The sequence below is a fragment of the Symphodus melops genome (genome assembly GCF_947650265.1).
Source record: "Symphodus melops genome assembly, chromosome: 4".
In the NCBI taxonomy this organism is placed as follows: domain Eukaryota; kingdom Metazoa; phylum Chordata; class Actinopteri; order Labriformes; family Labridae; genus Symphodus; species Symphodus melops.
Genome location: NC_136694.1, coordinates 1,208,188 through 1,213,600, shown reverse-complemented (window position 1 = coordinate 1,213,600; position 5,413 = coordinate 1,208,188). Strand labels below are relative to the sequence as shown.

At 42.1% G+C, this 5,413-nt stretch overlaps 1 long non-coding RNA gene across 1 annotated transcript; it reads right to left on the bottom strand.

Moving 5' to 3' along the window:
• Nucleotides 1-2,753: 2,753 nt before the first annotated feature.
• LOC306822743 lies at nucleotides 2,754-5,137 on the bottom strand. The gene is made up of 2 exons (XR_013778936.1): nucleotides 4,521-5,137; nucleotides 2,754-4,425 (listed from the first exon to the last, which is right to left on the bottom strand). It is a non-coding gene; the product is annotated as an uncharacterized lncRNA (long non-coding RNA).
• Between the last annotated feature and the right edge of the window lie 276 nt (nucleotides 5,138-5,413).

Sequence of the window (5,413 nt, the reverse complement as noted above, 5' to 3'; positions counted from 1 at the left end):
CGAGCAGACATGCCAGCATTTTATGTTTATATGCGACAACAACATACCCACCTTCAAGTGAAGCACGAGCCTCTTCTTGCTTGGACTTTTTCTTTCTTTTGCTAGCTCCCAAATCATATTGACATTTGGAAGCCATCTCTCTCTCTCTCTCTACTCTCTGCCTGCAAAAAACTGCCTGCCGGCCCATCTGACCGCTGATTGGTCAGATGGGCTTTCAATCATTGCGTCTCTTTTTTTCTCTCTCTCTCTTGCCTTGGGCTGACTTGGTGGCGGTGCTCTACGCGCAACTCTGCAAAATTCACACGCACCCTTTGTGCATTTGCAGAGATTGATCATCCTTTATTCATCCTGAGGGAAATTCAATTCACTTGCGCAAAATGGGGCCCCCCATGGATCGCGGGGCCCTACGCACAGCGCGTGTTCTGTGTTTAGGGAGGGGCGGGCCTGAGCCTCAGAGTTCCATTACATGCAAATCTTTTACCACAAACTGAACAACAAAACAGTTTCTCTCCTGTGTGAACCGCCATGGGGACTTCAGATCTCCGTTTTGTGCAAATCTTTGACTAAAAAACTGGACAACTAAATGGTTTCTCTCCTGTGTGAACTGCCAAGTGTCCCCTAAGCTGTCCTTTTAGTGCATATGTTTTACCACAAACTGAACAACTAAATGGTTTCTCTCCCATGTGAACTGCTGTGTGGGACTTTGGATCTTCATTTCATGCAAAACTTTTACGACACACTTGAAAAACTAAATGGTTTCTCTCTTGTGTGAACTGCCCTGTGGGACTTCAGATCTCTATTTCGATACAATTGTTTTACCACTAATTGAACAGTTGAAGGGTTTCTCTCGTGTGGGTCCTCATGTGTACCACAACAGCTGCTCGAGAAGAACAACTTATTTTACACACTGAACAGCTGAATTATTGGCAAGTGAAAAGTTTGTGGCTGTAAATGACTGTCTTGATTAAAGTCTCTGTCTGGTTCTGCTCCTCCACAGTCCTCTCCATCAGCTTCTGTTTTTATATGATGTGTGTCTCTGCTCTCTTCAGTTTGGTTTTCATGAAGCTGTGAGGACTGAGATTTCTCTTCTTCTTCTTCCGTCTTCACAGGGAGAAGTTTGAATGTTTAACATGCTGATATCAAACTCCTCCAGTCGATGGCTCAGTTCCTGCTGCTTGAAAGACATAAAGTTATTGAAAGCTGAATTGAACCACTGAGAGCACTACTTTACAGAGGGTGTGCAGGAGATGTGTCAGTGGGCGGAGTCACTGTCAGGAAGCAGTATCTGGCTTTAAATCAGATGAAAAGTGCCGTCTTTTCTGTAATGAGGAGACCTCGGAGTTCAACGATCCATCACTCCACATCGATTCCTTGATTGGTTCAAGAAAGATTCAATCAAATCTTTTTTTTTTTGAAAGAATTAAACTCGTTTTAAAGGGTACAGTAAAGAGAAAGAGAGAGAGAGAGGCGTGTCCATCGACACTACAGCCGGGGTTAAAGGTGGAGCTAAACACTGCAGTCTGTTGATTGGTCCCGTAAGACAGCAGCATTAAAAATCCCGGCTGTGTTTAAACAGCTGATTGTTTATTGGTCTGTATTTCTCCTGGCCGCACACAGCCTGCTCTGAAACACAGCTGGATTGTGTTATGTAACAGCAGCAGCACACCATGATGTTTTCCCAGAGGTCGACCAGCTCATTCATGATGTCACCTGTTGAAGTGCACAAGTGGGATCACAAGGTGTCAGGACTTTATGGCACAATTGAAATGTGTATTTGTCCACCTCTGTTGTGTACTAAAGCATATAAACAAAAGGAATAGGAAGTGAAATGACAGAGAAACAGCAGGCTTCTGCACCATCACTACTTTTATTGTTGATACTAGTCAATGCTCTTTCTAACATAACATACTAAATGACTCAAGTGTCTTCTTTCAGCCACTTTCACTTCACTATGTTTTTGAATGCCGGACTTGAACCCGTAGTGTCATAGTCATTATTTCTTCTTCTACATACGTAAGGCCTCATGTACACTACCTGCTGCAAGTGTCCATTTGACCTGTAAGGAAAGACAATCTACGTCTGCAGGCTGTATACATTCATTTGAATTGAAGTTCATGTAACAGAATGCATTTTATATCCTCTTTAGATGCATCATTGGATCATTCAGTGAGGTGGAAAGCCTGCAGTGGAACGCTGCACGACATGCTGCAGTCAGGTCCACTGCTCCCTCTGTCCCAAAGACAAGTTCAAACCAGCCAGACTTCAGAGGTTCACCTCAAGGAAGCCATTGCATTTGAAGGTAATGCTGTTGGATTTTAGATTAAAGACACACAGAGAGAAAAAAAAGAAAGCGCCTGGACTTTGGAGCGAGCTGAGGAGCATGTTCATTCCACATCCTTGGAGCTGTGACGTTTCCTCTCTGCAGCTTTAATGCAGGATGACTTCATGAATGTAATCCAGGCTTCATCACATCTTCTCTGATCTACAGCTGCTGCTGATCCAACACAGACCATGTGCTTCATGTGTCAGGAAATGAACTCTAGATTCTCTTCAGAGGTTCCAGAGTCAGTCCTGATGCTTATAGACTGAAATCATTGAAGGAACATAAATCAAAGTCATGGCTTCAACAGCTGCTGTCATACAGGAAAGAATGATAACAAACAATAAAACATGCAAAATATAGTCTTCCTGACTGAACTTTCTCTACAAACAAATTCCTCATCCTTTTCTGTATTTATCACTTTCTGCATGTGTTGTGTTCATCTCTTTATTAGAGTCCTATATACACAAGTCTTAGCACAGATTAGGTCGACAGTCAGGACAATCACTGACACACAAAAGATGGTTTGAATGAAATAACATCAGATCACACTTTACAGATCCAGCTTTATCCGACAGCTTCACACAGTAAAAGACCTCACTGTTAAATCACACATTAAAAACAAACATGTTAAAGCCTCGTGCAGTTTAGAAGAAGAGTATGGAGCGTGACGGTGGAGTTGTTGTGGAGGGTTTTTGGATCCTCTGGGAGTCCTCCTGATCAGGCTTTAAAAAAACTGCTTCAGTCATTTGAAAAAGGTTTTCAGATCATACTGTCGATAAATAAAGGGAAATAAAACAACAACACATGAACAAAGTCATCTGTTCATTAAAAGATCAATCATTTTAATTTTTTTGTTGCTTGATCTTGAACTCCAAATATGTGAAAAATCCAGAGAAACCCTCTTAATGTCATTCCACCTTTTCAACACCAGATGGCAGCATTGCACTGTTGCTAAAGGGAGGTGGAGGGAACAACCCGTATTGTTGTTTGTGCACCAGCAGATGGCGCTATTCCCCATTTATATCTCACTTCTCCTCTTCATCTGCCTCAGGTCACTTCCTGGTTTCTCCTTCCCCTCTGATTGGTCGGGTTTTTTTGCCCTCTTTGCCCCTAAATGTGCGTACGCCTGGGTCAGAGTGTGCTGAACAGTTGAACATAAAGTTTGCGTGGGAAATGTAAAGAGTCCACCAGTTTCAGGTTCTGTTTTGTGTGTATGAAACAATTCTAAATGAGAGCCAGGTTAGGTTTACAGACTCCCTCTCTGGAACAGGAGTCACTCCTCTTCCTCGGCTTTAAAAAGAAAATGAACATTAATTATGAATATAAATAAATAATATGATTAAAGTGAGTTAATAAAGTGTGCTCATTTAAAGAGTGCACTCGCTCCTCTTCACCTTCACACTGAACTTTGAACTCTCCCATGTGTGTTTAGCTCTGTTTCCTCCTTTATGAGCCTTTGACTTGAATGTGAAGAAATAAAGCAGAAGTGAAGTTCATACATGCTGACCTGAGGCCCATGGTGATAGACAGCCAATAAATAAGAAGCCTTCCTAACATTTACATGAAAGCCTTCAGCGTGTCCTATTTCTTCACACTGGTCACATGATTCAGTGTGTAAAGTTTCCTCTTGTTATCAGATCAAGTCAGAGGACAGAAGTGAAGCTGCTTTGTGTCCTTCAGTGTTGGACAGTCAGAAGACACACTTTGACACGTTTCATCTTTGATTCAAACGTTTGTAGAGAAATGAAGAAGCTGTGAGTGAAGATCATCAGCATCAGTGTACAGCGTCAACAGACATGAACGCTGATGAAGTCAACAACAGGAAACAGAGTCCAGTTGACACCTGGATCAAAGTGAAGCAGTCTGAATCAACAGTCCTCAAACAGAGGACACTTTGATTTCTCAGCATGTGGAAAACTGTCTGTGGCTCGTCAACAACTAAAACATGAGGACAAACAAAACAACATGTCAGTGCTGCAGGTTTGAATGTGTGGCTCGTCTCCCTCTATCAGCCGTCCTCTCTTCACATTAAACACACAGATGAAGGTGAACACTCGGGAGCATCACTGTTGGATTTGTTTGAGCTCGCTGTGACGGATAAACTGATGACATCATCAAAAGGAGACACATCATGATCAATATCAGGAAGACTAAAGAAAACATTAGATTTGACTTCAGCTGCAAAACATTCACTCACTTCTCTTCAGTCAGCAGCTTTTATTCATGTTGGTTAGTCTGAACCTTTCACAGCTTCAAGCACTTTGTTTTGGATTCCAGCAGTTAGAAAGCACTTCTTCATGCAGGGTTCAGAGTGTTGCTCAAGGGCACTTTAACATGGTGGACAGCAGAGTCTGGGATCTGAACCAGCGACCCTGTGATTCAGATGATCAGAGAATACTTTAGATTCTGCTCCTGAATGCTCTGGATCTGATTGGACCAGAGAAGGTAGGCGGGGCTTTGAAGGCCGTTTTGGACGCCCCTGGGTTTGTCAGATATGAGAGCAGTTATCAGGTCAACAGCTGTTTATGTAGCGGGTCCCGGCTGGGTCTCTGCTGGCAGATATATAGATAATCCTGGGAAAGGAGTCCTGGAAATATTGGAAATATTACAAGGAAATGAGCGACGCAGGACAACAGCTGCTCATTCTCCATTCAGCGGATTATATTTATTTACAAACTTGAATTAATTGTGTAACTGCATTTATAGATTTGTTGTTTTGTCTGCTTTACATTGAAGCACAGAATAAATCCACATCTGGATTATCATGAAACAATACATGGTTTAAAAGTTGTGTTCAATGTCTCCTGACATGTTTCAAACAACTCAACACAAGACCTCAAATTCAACAACCACATTAAGATGGTAACAAAATCAGTTTATTACCATCTGAAAAATATTGCAAGAATCAAAAGTTTTCTGACCAAACAAGATTCAGAGAAACTTGTTCATGCTTTTATTTTCAGCAGGCTGGATTATTGTAACGGTGTGTTTACAGGCCTTAGTAAAAAATCTGTCCGACAGCTGCAGCTGATCCAGAACGCAGCAGCCAGAGTCCTCACCAACACAAAGAGGGTGGAGCACATTACACCT